Below are 19585 nucleotides of genomic sequence, written 5' to 3'. Positions count from 1 at the left end.
TCATGATGTAAATCTTCATCCTGTGCTGGTCTTTTATATTGCATAGAGGACCAGAAATCACATCTCCACCAGGATGATGAATACACTCACTCCTCTGCTCATTGTTCTCTCTCTGCCCTGTAAGTTTTCTTGCTTCTTATTTTTCTTATATCAAAAAACATCAAGTGATACTCATTTGTGGCCCCATTACAACTTTCCAGGTGTCTCACTTGTTCCTCTCTTCTTTCATCTCATCAGGTGTTACAGGTCAGAGCATGGAATCCATTCCTTCCAGTCCAGTAGTGAAAAAGCCTGGAGAGACTCTTAGTCTCTCCTGTAGAGGATCAGGCTTCAGTTTTGATTGCTGTGTTATGATCTGGGTCAGAGAACCTGCAGGAAAACCATTGGAGCTGATCGGGAGCGGCTTCTCAACTTCCAGCAGAAATAGTTATGCAAGCAGTTTGAGAGGACATGTAGAAATCAGCAGAGATGATAGCAACAGCATGGTGTATTTGAGGTTGTCCAATTTGTGGCCAGAGGACTCTGCTATTTATTACTGTGCCAAAGAGAAACACAGTGGTTAAAGCAGCTGAAGAGGCTTTACAAAAACATCCTGCCATCTATTTTTAGAAGAACCCAAAGGAAGCAGTTGTTCATCAAAAACAGGGACACCGGCTGTTGAGACAGCTGTAAGAAATTTCTTTAATATAAGAGATGATAATGATGATAAGAAACATTATTTAGAAAAAAAGCAAATAATGAAAATAATGGACGTGGATAAAAAAAGATTGCCACCTATCAGACGTTTATTAAAACTTTTAAATAAAAATATTTTTAATAAGACCAGAAGCTCCCATGCTATCACCTTGAGTACCAACCTGTTGTCTGTAGCTCTGCTGCTGCTGGATCCTGTGACTCTCACTGAAGTCGAGACACTGACAGCAGGATCACAGCACATTAAGTGTTACTGTTATTACAGTGATATTCAATGTTTTTTCAAAAACATTTAAACATGAACAGTTGGCACAGCTTTCCTCTTGAAATGTGCACTTACTGAATACTGAAAACAACATTTACAGAAAAAAAAATCCGAACTTTTGTGGCACAGGTCTAACTGTATATCTCTGTGAACGTAGAATAAGATTTGAAATATCAGTTTTATCTTTTATTTTCTGTTTATGAACGCCCACATAAACTTGGGTTGTAAAACATATATTTGATTAAAAGAAATCAGTTAAAGAAGTTCTGAACTGATATGACAAACCCATTGTTTTTACAATTCTTTATACAATAATTAAATTATTTTATGTATATGATATAAAATAAAAGCTTAGACAGATGGATTCATCTTTTTTTTAACTTTCAGTGTGTATCAAAAGTGTTAAGAAAACAAAATCTGCAAATTCAACACTTAATTAAACAAGAGACATAAGCTGAAAATGTTTAAAGAAAAAACTGTTTTTTTCCTGTTTAGTTCATATAAACCTCCGCTGTTTTTAATAGTTTAAGCACAATAATTTAACACCTTTTTTGCACAACCCATTTTCCATAGTTCCATTTTATAGGAAAATACCTAGCTAGACCCAAATGTTTCTGCAGTCAGAAACACATATTAAACTAACGGTTGCATAGTATGTGAGAGTTATTTTTACAGGTGGAAACTTCAGTAACCTTTCTGTTATAACATGTTTGTATCCATTTATGCAAATTGCACTTACTCACAGTCTCCTATAAGAGTTGAGATCATGCCATCAGTGACACAAAGGAGGGAAATCATTGAGTGCAACATGTTCTCTAGCTGTGCTCCTGCTGCTGCTGGTTTCTGGATCCTGTGAGTCTCAATAAAGAAAAGACAGAATTTGATTATAAGATTCTGCTGAAACACAGATTCAGTATTCAACATGTTTTCTCCACAGGTGTGAAGTGTGAGCAGTTGACACAGACAGCATCTGTGAATGTACAGCCAGGTCATCGTCTGACCATCACCTGTCAGGTCTCTTATTCTCTAAGCAGCTGGAGGACATCTTGGATCAGACAGCCTGCAGGGAAAGGACCGGAGTGGATTGGAGATGCACATTATGGATACAGCACATATTACAAAAATTTACTAAAGAACAAGTTCACCATCAACTTAGACACTTCAAGCAAGAAAGTGACTCTAAATGGACAGAACATGCAGCCTGAAGACACTGCTGTGTATTACTGTGCCAGAGGGTCACATACGAAACATCAGTAGAGCTGAACAAAAACCCCTCAGAGCTTCAACATGTGTAACATCCTCCACCAGCAGAGGAGCCCCCAGACTACAGAACACTGTTATCTGCTGCATGTTACTGTTTAGCACTGGAGATTGCCATGATAATATATATTCTTTTAAAGTTATAGTTATAGATAAAGTTTTAAATTTTATATTTACAATTCAACCTTAATAACCTGCTCAATTTTTGACATTTTTTTTCTGTAATTAAGTGACAATAATATATTTTGATACTCATTTATATGATAAGTTCTTCCATCTAAACCTTTGTGTAAAACCACCTGTAATAAAGGTTAGAATTGGTTTTGTTTCATTATTTGAAAAAAAAAAAGGCAGGACTCATGCTAAAGTTCAGTGAATTTATTTAAAGTGAATTCAAATACATACAAAAAGCTTGGCACTAATGAAGGTCCCAGTAGGATAGGGCTGACTTTTTCACAAATCCACACTGATACACAGATTCTCTCCTAAAACACCAAATAGCTCACCTCTCTTCAGCAGAAATTTGGAGAAAGACAAAGGTCTAGGAGCCAAGTTTTGCTAACCGATGCAATGCAATGATCTAGCAAAGACTGACGGTCTGCCATTACATGAAGTAGTGGAAGCAAAGAAGTACATGAGGAACAGGTGTGTGCATGGATAACCTGAGATGGCTCCCACCTCTACACAAAAGCAGGACAAAGTATAGAAAGAGAGAAAATAGAGAGAACTGAGGACAAAGCAATATTCCTGAAATATGCACATTATCTAAGTCATCACAGGGGTAGATGTGATGTTTATTGTTTAGTCAAAGTTTTACAAATAAAAACATGTTTTAGATTTAATTAAAAAAAACTATAAAATAAATAAAATTATATTTGTCACTTCCCATATATTTGTCCTCCCAATGATATCCTGATATTAATCTGCAGGCTTTGCAGTTTGCATGTTTTCTCTGTTTCAATCATCAGAAAAGATGTAAAAGTTAATGGCCCTGTGTTTCTGGCTGCCTGGAAATTAGGTTAGGCCCTCTGGCTTTTTAAAAGAAATCCTAAGGACACTTCACATACAATGTGACGACAGCACTGCTGTGCCCAGAAACCCATTATGTCCAGTGGCTTGCTCCGCATCATTTTAGTTGTCCTAGTAGAAAAAAGGAATGACAGGGACCGGGTGAAGATCATATCAGAAAAAAACAAACAAAATAAAATATGTACTACATGCTGAACAGGGCAGCCAGTGCAACAGACATTTCAGGTCATTTACTCAAACTAGCAGTCTGGGCAGCACGCTCTACTTCTTATATAAAGCTATTATAACATATCATTCTATTCATCTGTTAGTTGCTAAAAATATTTCCTACGTTCTTGATATACTGCTGAGTTTACTTTGTGTTGCTGAGTATAGGAGGAGTCTATGTAAAACTGATACCTTCAGTAGATTTATATATCTTGGTACTCAATCTACCAGAGACACTGCAGACTAGACAAAGACATTTGACCTTAACAATGATCAGAAAAGTTTATATTGCTCTTTCACTGATTTTGTTTTTTTTCTTGACTGGTAAGGACGTTTTTACATTTTTTTTGTTCAAATTATTGTTATGAAGTAAACTTTTTGGAATAATAAGCCATAAACATTTCTGTAGGTACTGAGGGTCAAACACTGACTGAGTCTGAATCAGTGGTTAAAAGGCCTGGAGACTCCCACAGACTGACCTGCACATACTCAGGGTTTGGTGGTGATATTGGTGCTGCTTGGATCAGACAGGCTGCTGGAAAAGGTCTGGAATGGATTGCTTGGATCAGCAGTGGCAGTAGCACCTCGTACTCTCAGTCATTCAGAGGCCGGTTTACCATCTCCAGAGACAACAGCAGAAAGCAGGTGTATCTGCAGATGAACAGCCTGACGACTGAGGATTCTGCTGTTTATTATTGTGCTCGAGAGTCACAGTGACACAAAATGAAGAAACTCTGTACAAAAAGTCAGCCCATCAAAAGAAGGAACAATTTGCTGCCAGCTATTTTTCCCCTTAAAGTTACAGAAATTACAGTTAAGTTATCGAAAGATGTAAAAACACTGCCTCAATGGGAAATGCTTTTATGATGTCTTGTCTTAATTTATTTTTTTTATCAATTAAAAAAACCAAAACAAAGACACATTAAAATCTAAATTTCTGTTTTAAATACTTTTCTTTTAATTATGCCCAAACCAATACTACAGTACAGCCACAAGGCCATTTATTCTCTCTTATAATTGGTCATTGTCCTTGTGTACTGAAAGCAAAGCTCCTCACACACAGATATAAAGATTAATATCAGCCTGGTGCAGGAGAAAATGAGAAGTTTCAGGTTATCACCCTCAGTACAAGTTCTCTGTAGCTCTGATGGCGCTGTTGGATCCAAAGAGTCTCACTGAGGCAATGACAGTATGATAAAAATACATTATTTTATTGTATTGTTTTATCATGTTAAAGACCCTGCAGGGACAGAACTGGAGTGAATTGAAAATACAAATTGTACTGCACAAGGACAAGTTGACGATCATCTTAGACACTTCAAGCAAGACGTGTATTACTGTGCCAGGAAGTCACAGTAATACAAACCATCAGTATAGCTGAATAAAAAAATCCCTCAGAGCCTCAACACTGGTAAGTGTTAATAACTCAATAGGTCAGTCATGACAAAACAAGAAAATGTCCATAATTAAGTCACAATAATGAAAATGACAAAAAAAAAGTCAATGTCACATCCCTAATCAAATTCCCAGTCCCTCATCGTGATATCCTGATACAAATCTTCATGCAGTTTATAGCAGCACAAAACATCCAAACTCCACTTGTTGCTTGCAGGTTAATCCATATTTCTATTTTATTCTGTCAGTTGTAATCTGTATTAAAACTCAACTTCCTCACAGACACATATAATAACTTGACATGGTGCATTTTGTTGAACCAGAACAAGAGAAGAGTCCAGAAGATCACTTTCAGCACCAACATGTTCTTTGTAGCTCTGCTGCTGGATCCTGTGAGTCTCACTGAAAAGAACCACTGACATCATGGATGTTAAGCACTGTTACTTTATGTACAATTAAATGCAGTGTGAACAGCTGACACAGCCAGCCTCTGTGACTCTGCAGCCAGGTCAGCATCTGACCATCACCTGTCAGGTCTCTTATTTGCTGAGCTACCACACAGCTTGGATTAAAAAAAAAAACCCTGCAGGGAAAGGACAGGATATTCTGCAGACTGCAGATTCATACTACAAAGATCCACTGAAAAATAATTTCAGTATTGCATTAGAAACTTCAAACAAGAAAGTGACTTTAAAATTGACCAGATTTGCAGACTGAAGTCACTGGTGTGTATTACCATAGAGCCAGAGACACACAGCCCATCAGAATAGCTTAACAAACCCCCTCAATTGTAGCATCAAACTACCAGAGGAGGAGCCCTCAGAACATGAATGAATTCAAGATGATTTTTCTCTGGAAGTCAGTTTGTTGATAAATTCTCCAAGATGAGTCTGTAAGCACATCTTATAATAATAATGATAACGATGATAAAATGTCATAGAATTAAAATGATTTCAATGACAGATTTAAATATAGTGACCTTAAATGATGGTTGTTGATTTGGGGTTTTGTTTGAAATCTCATCATCTTTACGTTTTCAAGAAATTTGTCTCTTTTGAAAGACAGATAACTTGTTCTTTTAGGTTGAGAGAGAAATTATTTAATGAATTAATATAATTTATCTGTAAAGAGACATCATCATCATCCACAGACCTCCAAAAATCTGTGCAGATACTCAAAATGCAGACCACAGTTTCTCATGAAATACTTAATCATCCATTTTTTTTCTTCCACAGAAATCATTAAAATATCTATAATATTAATTATAAAACTGTAGCACTGCAGTTAATGTTCCCATGACTCTTCATTTATGTTTTCTCCAATATTTTTATTACTCATATGATCATGTTTGTGTTTTATAAGTATTAATCAATAAACGTCATTAAGAAAATTGATAATAGTATCTTCACCTTCACCTGTTCTATTGATATAATCAGTGGCTGACTTGAAAACAGATTTATATATATTACATATCCTAACTACATGGGTAATTGTGACTGGTCTTAAAAAATGTGGGATGAATGCAAATCCATGATGTTTTTGCATGCTGCTCCTCCTCTATAAATCTGACTTCAGAGAAGATGACAGGTAGCTAAGGACACACAGTTTAACAGTATGGAGTACAGGACAGGACTGCTGCTGTTAACTATCTGCTGGGCAGGTGAAAATATTCAGAGACCCTGATATTACACAATATTTATTTCTCTCAACAAACTATTTAACTTACTGTGATTTGGTGCTGTTGACAGGTGTTGATGGTCAGACACTGACAGAATCTGGACCAGCAGTTAAAAGGCCTGGAGAATCTCACAGACTGACCTGTACAGGCTCTGGATTCACATTCAGCAGCTACCATATGAACTGGGTCCAACAGGCTCCTGGAAAAGGACTGGAGTGGATCGCATTTATATACATATATATGTATATCTATTGCTCCCAGTCAGTCCAGGGTTGATTTACTATTTCCAGAGATGACTCCAGCAGTAAAGTCTATCTACAGATGAACAATCTGAAGACTGAGGACACAGCAGTTTATTACTGTGCCCGAGAGACACAGTGAGACACAGCAACTGGAGAGTCATACAAAAACTACTTCTTCTATTTACCAATAACATGTGGAATACCGAATTTTGTCAGAAAAGGTGCCATTTTCTTTAGAAATGCGAGATGAAATTTTCCTCAATGTACTCTAATGCTAAGTGGTAATACACATGTCGCATACAATGCTCTTCTGTATTAAAAAGTGGAAACAACATTTTCAGAATCAAAAAGTTATTAATGAGCAGCTGTGGCAAAACTCTAACTGTGCATCTTCATGAATGTGCAAAGAGTTCTGAAATTTTCCAGTTAAAAATAAAGTAAAATACTGTCCACTTCTGTGTTGCAGTATTTATATATTAAATATTTTTTTTAAACTTTATTTAAAGTCAAATTGATATAAAATTCAGGGAAAGCACAAAAAAGTGAATTTCTCTTCTTCTTCTGTGTGTAAACAAAAATTGTTTAGAAAAAGACACCAGAAGATTAATTAAACTAAAGACTAAAGCTTTTTTTGTTATACTGTTTTTGACTATACTACCAAATGTCAATTTGACTTTTTGTTTTTCAACGGGTTTTTTTAGATTAATGTGCAAAATGTTTCAAGGGGAGTTTTTTTGTTCTTCTAATCCATTGCAAGTTCATAGAAACCTGCAATGGATTAATACACTGAGACAATGAAACACTCTTGATATATAAAACATTTTCTAGAAACATTTTTTAGAAAGATAAACTGAAACTAAAGGACAAAAAACATTGCATTAGATAAAATGTATTTCATATGAGGAAGCTGCAGATTAATTTACATTTTTAAGTTATTTTATATAAAACAAGCTGTTAAAATAGATCCACTTCTTAGAAAACATCTCATTCGATTACTTACACATTCAGCAATACCATTTTTAACAATAATTCATTTCAAGTTGTGTGTGTGGCTTTCTGATAAATAGGTCCCTCCCTGCCAATGTGACAGTGACACAGTTGCTGAGAAAAGCCATCTGGTGCGCACTTACGCCTGTGGTGTGCTGTCAAATACTGTACATTCGTGTGTTCAATAGAAATAAAGAATAATAAAGCAAATCATTGAAAAAAATGACGAAGTACATTAAGAGCCCAGTGGTGAGCACTACTAGCAGTATAAAACATAATGGTATGAAAATTGTGTATGAATGATTGTCTTGAAAAAATGGTCAGTTTTAATATTTGAAAATTAAAATTTGCTTTAAAATTACAAACAATATACCAAACAGTCACAGAAAACTGGCAAACTGCACATGTTCATTTTTTTTTAGCTTTTTACTTTAAACAGCAGTATTTTTTCCAGGGAGGAGGAGTCAATGCAAAACTCCTATATTAACTAACTTTATATGTGTTCAAGCCTAAGTCAGGGACCCAACCTCATATAGACACAGCAGACTGGGCAAAGACAGCTGACTTTAACAATGACCAAACCTGTTCATTTAGTTATTTTCCTGATCCTGTTATAAGGACATATATTTTGCTGAACAAATTAAATGATATAAAGAAATGTGAAAACTAATGAATTTTTGACATTTCTGTAGGTACTGAGGGTCAAACACTGACTGAGTCTGAACCAGTGGTTAAAGGTCCTGGAGACTCCCACAGACTGACCTGTACATACTCAGGATTTGGTTATGATATTGGTGCAGCTTGGATCAGACAGGCTGCTGGAAAAGGACTGGAGTGGATTGCTTATATCAACCCTGGCAGTGGTAGTAGCAAGTACTATTCTCAGTCAGTCCAAGGCCGGTTTACCATTTCCAGAGACAACAGCAGAAAGCAGGTGTATCTGCAGATGAACAGACTGACAACTGAGAATTCTGCTGTTTATTATTGTGCTCGATACTCACAGTGACACAGGAGGAAGAAACTCTGTACAAAAACTCAGCACATCAAACCAAGTCCTATTTTTTTTCTATCATCCATAACCATACATCATCAACACTTTTAAAGAAACAATGAAAAAGCTTTATCAAGAACCGTCAACAATAAGCATTCTTTCGGCATCTTTCTATGTGTTAATGTTAATATCCCCTGTATAATTATGTTAAAAGCTTTTTTTTTTCTTCTTTTTTTCAAAAAAAAGCCCTATAAAACATTGGATTTGTATTTTGGGGTCAGTGTCCATCTGAATGCAAAGTAAACTTCCTCACAGACTGATATACTGCAGTTGGTTGCAACAGGAGAAGAGAAACTTCCAGCAGATGAATTTCAGTGGCAACATGTTCTTTGTAGCTGCTGCCGTTGGATGTCGTGAGTCTCTGTGATGGTGCAGCCAATAAAGCTTCTGACCATCACCTGTCAGATCTCTTATTCTGTGACCACCTACTGGACAGCTTGGGCAGTCTGCAGCGAAAGGACTCGAGTGGATTGGGCTTGATACACTGTGGCACTGAATTTTAACATTAACTGTTGAACACATTCGGTATTAAATTAGGAATTTTAAACAACAGAGTGACACAGAAGTGACAAGAATATGGAGCCTGAAGTCACTGCTGTGTAACAACCATCATTAGACCTGAGCAAAAACCTCTTTACTGCCTGAATAGTTGTAACATGAACCCACAAGAGGAGGAGCTCTCAGACCACTGATGGATTTGAGAATATTGAAAAATGAAAGTCCTTGACAGACTTAGTGTGCGAAAAGTCTGTGAAATGCAAATCTTAAATAAAATATTATATTATGAAACTAATTTCAATTTAACATTAAAGTTTGGTTTTAAATGGAGCTTTGAGTATTAAAACACCATGATTAACGTGACATTATCAGAGTTAGTAGATGTTTATTTATTATAGTTTACTTTTCATATTGCACGGTTTTGCTTTCAGCCATTTTCCCCCTTAAATTTACAGAAATTACATTCACGTCATCAAAACTCAAAGATACAATAACACAGCTTCATTGGGAAATGTTTTTTGTGATGCTATAATGTTCTGCTCTTTTACATTACATATTTTGGTGGTTTGTGTTCATGTAAATGTGAATATTTTCATCCTCTTGCATGTAAAGGATTTTTAAGAAATAATAATAAAAACATTCAAATCTAGATTTATGTTTTAAATAACAATTTTCTGTTAATAATGCCAACACTATTTTTTTACTGTTAGTACTACAGTGAGACCATAAGGTGATACATAAAAAAAGAGAGAAAGTGACTTTTGGAATTAATATTAGTTTCCACAGTTAATGATATTAAGTGACATAAAAATTAATACAAATATATGGTATAATTTCTTTGTTACTTCCACCTAGTGTTATCGTTATGCAAATCTTCAGGCTATGCAGTTTGTATCTTCTCCCTCTGCTTGTTGTAAAGATTTTTGTTTCCTGTTTAAATAAATGTATGAAAGTTGGTCGTCTCATGAAGGGACGGGAAAAATATCTCACATTGTTTGTGCATCACTAATGTCAGTCTGAACTATTTAACATACAATGTGTTATGTAAAAATTGCAATGACAGAGTTTGTGTTTGTCTGTGAGGTGGAGGAGCTGATGCAAACTATTACCTATATTAAACTATGATGGTTAAATATGTGATAAAGAATATAAGGCAGGGAGAACATGATTGACCTCCACTGTAGATAAGAGCACACATGAGAATTCAAAGCCACCTGAGGAATTGTATTCCCAGTAAAACTAATTATATTATCGAGCACAAAAGCACACAGCCCCAGTGTTGACAAGGCAGAGTCATGGCAAATTAATCTCAATAATAATTTAACAAATTAGATCAAAAATAAGACCTGAGTTGCAACAAAAAGAAAAGTTAATCCACAGGGCAAGAACAATACCACCAAGGCAATGACAATGTGCCGCACACAAACGGTTTGATGCTGAGTCAAGCAAAGTCACAGCTATTCCATCTGAGACACACTTATGTCTGTGGTGTGCTGTCAAATACTGTACGTTTGTGTGTTCAGCAGAAATGAAGCATAACAGTGAGAAAAAAACAAAAACAATGATTGGATGCAAAAAATAATGAAGTACAGGTAGAGCACAGTGGGCAGCACTAGTATCAGTATACGATACAATGTTATGAAATGACTGTCTTAATACATTGTCAGTTTTAATATGTAAATATTCAGTTTTTTTAAAATACAAACAGAATATAATAAAATCATAGAAAATTGGAAAATTGTACATAATAATTTTCAGTATTTTCTACTGAGGAGGAGGAGTCAATGCAAAACTCCTATATTCAATAACCTTATAAGTGTTCAAGAATACAAGTCAGGGAGCCAACCTCATATACCCACTGTAGATTGGACAAAAACAACTGACTCTTACAATGACCGGACCTGTTCATTTAGTTGTTTTCCTGATTCAGTTTTTTTTCTTGGCTGGTAAGGACTTTTTTTAAACAACTGATATAACTGATATATAAAAAAAATGATTAAACTAATGAATGGTTAACATTTCTCTAGGTACTGAGAGTCAAACACTGACAGAGTCTGAATCTGTGGTTAAAAGGCCTGGAGACTCCCACAGACTGACCTGTACATACTCAGGGTTCAGCAGTGATATTTATGCTGCTTGGATCAGACAGGCTGCAGGAAAAGGACTAGAATGGATTGCTCGTATCAACCCTAGCAGTGGCACCTACTACTCTCAGTCAGTCAGAGGCCGGTTTACCATCTCCAGAGACAACAGCAGAAAGCAGGTGTATCTGCAGATGAGCAGCTTGACAACTGAGGATTCAGCTGTTTATTATTGTGCCAAAGAGCCACAGTGACACAAGAGGAAGAAACTCTGTACAAAAACTCAGCGCATCACAAAAGGAACAATTTACTTTCTGCTGTTCACATTGACTGTAATCAACTGCAGTTCAACATCATTAACACAAGAAGAAAAAACAAAGGCACAAGGATCTGCAAAATATTTAACAGTATCAATTGGGATTAGTAATCCCATTTCAAATCTTTACTGAAATTGCACTCTTATTTAGTTTTCAGACCACAAGTATTAATCTTTAATAGTATCTTTTTTAATGATATTCCTGAATTAAGGCAAAATAAAACAGAGAAAATAATATGTTGTTTTTCAGACTGTCCAACTTTAAACCAGAGGACTCTTCTGTGGACAGCATTACTATGTCTGATACACACATTGGTACGAGGAAATGTTGAAGCTATACAAAAACTCAATCAGTTCCTTTGTTGTTTAAAAAGTATGGCTCTAAATATGAATGTACAAATGCAAACTAAGAGGGAGCAGCTGGTGTTGTGGTTTGTCGTCTTCTGTTCCTTATTGTCAATAAAATGTTATTTTCTTTAATATGCATACAGGTACACACAACAACAGCTCATCATGTAGTTTTGGAATTCCTGTTTCCTTCGCTGTGAACGGTCCTACATACTCAAAAGAGTCAAAAGAGATTCTGAATCTCAAGAGTTTCTTTTCCTGGTTAATATCAGTATAAAAATTCTTTCTGAGCAGAAAAATCAGACAAAAAACCCCCATAGATGCTTTAATAAATGTAATAGACCACGACCCAGTGTAAGGTTTATGACACAGCTACCCTGAAGTACTTATAATAATATATATTTTTGGAATGTTGTTAATTACTGATCTTATCCATGCAGTTTTTAAATTACGTTTTATTTAAAAATAGCAAAAAAGGAAATCACATTATTATGTTTTATTAAGATGTTAAATTACAGATATTTATTTCCTAAATTGAAAAAAATACTTTTATTGGTTGACTGTTATGCTTGATTCATTTCTGACTTTTCTGACAGAGAAGTCATGTGTACCAGCTATTTCCAAAAAACAGGTTTTTGACAGATTTATAATTTTTTTTATGACAAGTGGTGTAATAAATCTTTTAAGCACTGTAGTATTGATTTCTTTATAATGATAGCCTGAATACTTGCTGAATGCTAAATTTCTGTGACCTGGAGTGTGGTTCTCTTTGAGGAGGAACACATGCAAAATTATATCCTCCATCTTTGAATATGTGTCACAGGATAAAAAACAAGGACTACATGATTGAATCACACCAATGTGGACTGGGCAGAGACAAATGGCTCCTACAATGAACCATCCAGCGCTGATGGCTGTTATTCTTGTCCTGTCAGTTTACTCGGTTGGTAAGGACAGAAGTATTTCTTTTACAAACATTATGACTCAATGACAAATAATATGCTTGAAATACAAAGGCTAATTATGTTTTTATCTGCAGGTACTGAGGGTCAAACATTGACTCAGTCTGAATCAGTGGTTAAACAGCCTGGACAATCCCACAGACTGACCTGTACATACTCAGGGTTTAGTGGTGATGACCATTATGCTTGGATCAGACAGGCTGCAGGAAAAGGACTAGAATGGATTGCTTGGATCCAATATAATGGTGGTAGCACCTACTACTCTCAGTCATTCAGAGGCCGGTTTACCATCTCCAGAGACAACAGCAGAAAGCAGGTGTATCTGGAGATGAGCAGCTTGACAACTGAGGATTCAGCTGTTTATTATTGCGCTCGAGAGCCACAGTGACACAAGAGGAAGAAACTGTGTACAAAAACTCAGCCCAAGTTAAAATGTGAAATTCCCATTCACAGAAAGGAGCTGTAATTTAACATGATCAGTAAATTCATAGAAACAAAAAAATGTGTATGAATGATGGACACATTTATTCTCTCCTTGCTGCTCTCTTTATGCCCTGTGAGCGATTTTGTAGCTGTTTATAGTGATGCCAGTGGAAGTGTGAGGACATATAGAGGTCACCAAAGGTAACAGACCCAGTATGATCTATCACACTCATGGCCAGAGGAGTCTGTATTTTCCAAACTGTGAACTCTGCATATCTCTCCCTTTCACATCACATTTTAACACAATAGGAACACCTTCAGTGTCTTTTTTCAACATTGCATGTAGTCCAATAAAAATGTGCATCTTAACCCAAACCAAGATCTATTCCAAACATAACCATCATCACCTGTCAGAGAGTGGCTGCCAAAAACTCACCAACAGGAATCAATACAGTCAGTTCAGCCCTTTTTATTGTTATAGTGAATTTTGCCTCACAGTACCTTTGTTGGTTGGTAGAACACAAAAACATAAGATCAGAAACAGATTTGATTTATCAGGAATCATAACTGCTCAGTGGATACAAAATAACAAATATTCAACATACAAAGAAGTTTTTAAAGCTGTGATTTAAGCTCCACCTTCTCTTTCTAATCAGCTGAGTGACTTTGATAATGTATATAAGTATGGACTAGAAAGAGTGCACAGGAGACTTTCATAAATACACATTGAACATGAAACGCAGCCAACAACAAGTTTCATAACAGGGGCCGATCCATGAATTTAAATGTCTTTACGCTCAAATTATAAAGTAAATAAATAAATAAATGATTCAAATAATATGTGTTTGTCATTGTTTTACATGCATGTATTTAATCTATTTCAATAAACACATAATATAATGAATCAATAACTTTTCACAGACACACACACTCATCCTGCACATATTTTTTTTCTCTTAATCTCATGGGAGAATTCAATGTAAAACTTGTGGTCTTGACTCTATTTATCTAACTTCTGGGGGGAGTGTGCACACAGAGTAACATGATGAACAGCAGGACAGGACTACTGCTTTTAACTGTCTTCTGGGCAGGTAAAGAGTCTAATATATCTCGTTTTAATATAGTTTATCTTTAACCTTTTTTAGCATTTTTGATATATTTCACAAAATCCGTTCTTGTTACCTTGACAGGTGTTGATGGTCAGACTCTGACAGAATCTGAACCAGTCATTAAAAGGCCTGGAGAATCCCACACACTGACATGTACAGCATCTGGATTCACATTCAGAGACTACTATATGGCTTGGGTCAGACAGGCTGCTGGAAAAGGACTGGAGTGGGTTGCTTATATCAGTAGTGGCGGTGGTAGCACCAAATTCTACTCTCAGTCAGTTCAAGGCCGGTTTACCATCTCCAGAGACAACAGCAGACAGCAGCTGTATCTGCAGATGAACAGTCTGAGGACTGAAGATTCTGCTGTTTATTATTGTACTCGAGACTCACAGTGATGCAAAAGGGAGAAATGCAGTACAAAAACCCAGCACATTAAACTAAGTCAAAATTAGATTATCAGTGACAGAAATTAAATTTAACTTATGAACAAACACAGAGACAAAAAAAACTGTTGTTGGGAAAGGGCTAATGATTGTTTTCATTTGTATTTGGGCAAACCAGAGTCTGTTTTGTTTGAAATATGTTTTTCAGAAATGGAAAAACAAGAAAAAACAAATAATAAACAAAAACACTATATTTATCTTTATGGTATCAGTGTCTTTGCTTAGATTACTCCATGTGGCAGGAAAATCCATGTTTCTCTAATAATCATGTCTACATTCAAACTGGGCTAATTACAGACTGAAATAAAGACTCATATGAAACCCTCAATTATATCAGAAGAGGAGAAGCTTCCATTTGAAGCTGTTGCTGCTGGCTGCAGTACACTGTAAACGCTGTTATGGCAATTACACTGACCATTCATTTTTTCTCAGGTGCAAAGTTTGAACAGGTTAGGCAGCCAGCCTCTCTGAATGTGCAGACAGGTCAACCTCTGAGTACTCGATATCAAACATGTTTTCTATGATGATTAGTAAGAGAAAAAAATATTCTGGGATCGTAAATCATTAATTCTACTCGAGTAATTCTCTCTGTTAATAGAATGTCAAATATAATGTCAGTATTATCTTTTAATTATATAGGTTTACTTATGGTAGAATGCTGCATGTAATCATTTGTGTTTAGAAGTATGTAGTTGATAGTATCCTGAAAGAATGTCTCATCCTAGGAAGCTTGTGTGGTTCCAGAGTGTTCTGGTTTTCACACCCACATCCTAGGAGCATGGGAGAGGTCGTACCTTCTTTTATTGTTTTATGATAGGATAAACGTATCTATGTCTGTTTTACTCTAAGTGCATTTTGTTTAGATGAACTGCTGGACTTCTAGGCCAGCAGGTTTAGGAAGTCATTTTATGGGTTCACATACACACACATACACACACCTAAACATCCACATTCCAATGTAAAGAACAAACACCCACTGGTGTATAAATAAAGAACAGGGCAGTGGCACGGCGCGAGTCTCAGAGCCCGCACTTCTGTGCGAGTTCTGTGGCTGCCCTTGCTGCAAGTAAAACTGTGTGTTTCTCCTCTCTGATTCTCAACTGAAGAAGTGTTTTAGAATAAATCTCCTGACATTGTTTTGGTCCTTCGTAGCCGGAGCAGAAACATCAGAACTGTTATCTGTGACTCTGTTCCAGGATCTGGCACACTGTTTCCTGACGCCGTGGAGCCAGCACCGAAGTCTGTGCACAGCCCTCTTAGAATTCGGGTCCGGACCGGTGTTTATAGTCTGGTCCACGGCGGTGGGATTCAGTCTGACGATCCGAACCACCAGTGAGTCGTCTGAGGGTGAGAAACACTATTTTGATATATAAAACCGCAGAGAAGGTTTTAAGAAATGCGCAAATAGGTTTGTTGTAGCCGTAATTACTTCGTGAAACGCGTAAAATAGGTTAAGGTTCGCCGAAAGGAACCGAATTAGACTTAGGTTTGAGAGGTAGCCGTAATTACTTCGTGACAAATTAGCGCGCAAATGTCTATGTGTGTAAAAGTGTTGTTGTGTTTGTGTGAATGACTGCGGAGCAGGCGCGGTCTGTGACACGGTTGTTGTTGTTATCATGGGTTCCGAAGCAACCAAAAGTGCGTCAGAGTTTGACAGACTGGACTTCGCTGCTGGCAGCGCAAAGTATTTAAACAAAAGAGAGCGATGGCTCCTTAGCTGCGCGGGTTCACGCGAGCACGGTCGCGCGGGTTTCACGCGGGCCTGAGCCGTGCGGTTAATCGCAGGCTTATAAATGGAAGAGATTCAAATGTTAGAAGTTTTTAGGAAAACAGCAGCCTTGAAGAGCGTGTGGAGAAGGCCAGCCCACATCAGCAGCATTTAAGCTATGCTCTGGTGAATGGCTTCCCTCACCCCTTGCTGACACAAAATGTTTAGATGATTCTTTAGATTGCCCTGATCAACAACAGCCTGTGCTCCAGACCATTAATTTAACCAGTTGTTAACAGTAATCTGCATTAAGATTAGGGTTGCTCAAATTCAGTACAATGACATGTGAGATGAAGTAAAATAGGCTGAGTTGAAGCGGAGTTGAATATGAAAGTGTAAGTCTTTGCCACTGTGGGCAAAGCACGCAACCACTGTGTGAGGTTGCATTGCGGTCTCTTCTGAGCTGATGAGCAAGCTACACATCATCAGATTGGGAGCTGGCTGAGAACTCATCAAAGAGGGGGAAACAGAACTATGATAACTATGATAACTGGAGTGTGCAGCGTTTCCGTGAGTTCTTTCAGATGCGCAGCAGTTTTCCTGTATCTTGACTCATGTGTGTAGAGTGTTTATAGCATCAGCATCATGTTTCTGTTTATTTGTTTTGTTGGGTTGAAAACTAACTAGATAAACTTGTGATCATACTTATGGATCACCATCATCAGCCATATGTTTTATTTATGCAGATGGAAAAGAGTGAGTGTGAATGTGCCTGACGCCACAGTGTGTGCGCTGTGTAAAAGTAATTGCCTCCAATTGTGAGAACGGTGATTCTGCAGGTCACCAGTTATAAAAAAAGAGTAAAAAAAGAGACGAAGTTTATATTGTAGATGAAAACAATAATAGGAAAAAGGTTTTGTGTTTATCAGCCAAGAACAACTACAATCTCATTTTCTGCCTTTAAGGAAGAAGAGTTCAAAAAACAGAGAGAGATGTGTGTTGGTTAAGCAGTGATAATAATAATGGAAATGTCTTAGTTTTGTCACTTTCAGATGAAAAGCAGACCTGGATCAGTTTTTCACATGCAGCAGTCGGAATAAAGTTATAGTTTAACACTATTGGAAATGTTCAGGCCAATTTCTGGCTAACTTATTTACAGCTCCATGTGTCCCTCATCCTCACAAGTGAGCTCTCACTCCTCCCTGAAGACAAGGAATGCAGCTCCAAAGAGCAATAACATGGCAGATAAAGAAACAGCAGCAAAGTCCTGAGCAAAGAGACCCAGCAAGCAGCAGCAGTGTGGACAAACAGCATCAGAGAAGAAGAGCAAACCCATCATTCTGACTGATTGAATGAATGACACTGTGTTTCCAGCAAGCTGCAACATCACTGTGCCTGTGAAGAAAACTTTTGAAAAGAACCTATGAGGAGACTGTTGGAGTTTGACATTTGCCACTTTTGGAGTAAAATGGCAAGAAGAGACAGTGGAACACAGGACAAAGCTGAAGAAGAACTGCCGGCTATTGGACTGTTGAAGTGGGAGAGGACAACAGAGTGAAAGTAAGTAAGGACACAGAGGAATTCTGCTGTTTAATGTGGGAAATCAAAATTTGGGTTAGCAAACCTGGGGAAAAGAAAACTGACTGCTTAAGTGGAAAATTGTGAAGGAATCTGAAACACTGCAAAAAGAAATATATACAAAATCACACACACAAGCAGAACATGCATTAATCCTACTAACACAAACACAAGAGAGCTCATGAAAAGTAGACAGCATCTTGAGCATGTGAGTCTGTTTATCATCTCATCCAAGTCACTTAGTGTGATGAGGAGTGATGCAAAGATCAGTGGACTCATAGCACATTAGTTTAAAAAAAAAAAAAAAAAAAAAAAAAAAAAGATCAATTAATAGCAGAGAAGTGTGTAGGAAAGGCAGCTTTAAGAACATGCCCTGCTGGAGATGCAGCTCCAGAGACATTGATTAAACCTGCCTAATAACACAAACAGACATGCAATGAAAATCAGCTTGTTGTCTCTCATCAGTGTTAAAATAGTGTAAATTTAACAGACACTTGTTATCAAATGCTGAATTTATCCAATGCTGACAGTTAACTCTCTAGGTTGCAGGACAACAGTTTAACTTTTGTGGGAAAAAAAAGATTCTGGTTTGACCAACCAGTGATCAGACAATAAATTTAGTTGTTAATATAGTAAATTGGGAGATGCTTTCTGCCTGATTGATGCAGAACAAGTCATTTACTGTATGAGGGAAATTCTATTTTTGTGATAATATTTTGAACATGCATTTCTGTTGTCCTGTCAACTTAGTGGGTTAATAGCTGATATGCAAATTAGTTGATGGTTCTTAGATTAATGAAAGGTGACTGAATTCTAGTACGAGTGAATGGGATGTGTTGGAGTGGAGACTCTAAAACAGTGAGTTTCCTGTTGTGATGTGCGAGTGAATCCTGCACCCAGATACACAACTCTGAATACATGAGAACAAATTTCTTTTGCGAAATGTATGACAACATGTCACATGTTTTATGATGATGGGGAAAAAGGAAAACTAAATAAAATTTGTGGCCTAAATGAGTAAAAAGTACAGTCCTGGGGATTAAAATTCATAGCTAATGAGACATGAGGCTTATGTTGTGTGTTGTGCGGCTGATGGTTGGTTTGGAGTTTATCTAGCTGATGATTTTTCTTTGTTGTGAAGTTGAGCCTGCCAATTAGTATGATGGTATGATAAACCATGCTAATGGTATGATTTACCCTCCTGAGATGAGGAGCATGTGTCATGACTTAACGAGGCCTTTTTATTTTGATACTTTCACAGTGCACTGAAAGTTTTGTTTGATGATCTCTGTTTGAGCAGATCTGCACG

At 36.9% G+C, this 19585-nt stretch overlaps 1 long non-coding RNA gene across 1 annotated transcript; it reads right to left on the bottom strand.

The window, feature by feature from the left end:
• Positions 1 to 4000: 4000 nt before the first annotated feature.
• LOC112845281 (uncharacterized) lies at positions 4001 to 11631 on the bottom strand. The gene is made up of 3 exons (XR_003218086.1): positions 11508 to 11631; positions 4072 to 4074; positions 4001 to 4038 (listed from the first exon to the last, which is right to left on the bottom strand). It is a non-coding gene; the product is annotated as an uncharacterized LOC112845281 (long non-coding RNA).
• Between the last annotated feature and the right edge of the window lie 7954 nt (positions 11632 to 19585).

This window comes from Oreochromis niloticus, unplaced genomic scaffold (genome assembly GCF_001858045.2).
Source record: "Oreochromis niloticus isolate F11D_XX unplaced genomic scaffold, O_niloticus_UMD_NMBU tig00006539_pilon, whole genome shotgun sequence".
Lineage (NCBI taxonomy): Eukaryota > Metazoa > Chordata > Actinopteri > Cichliformes > Cichlidae > Oreochromis > Oreochromis niloticus.
This window is presented reverse-complemented; position numbering and strand designations above follow the sequence as displayed.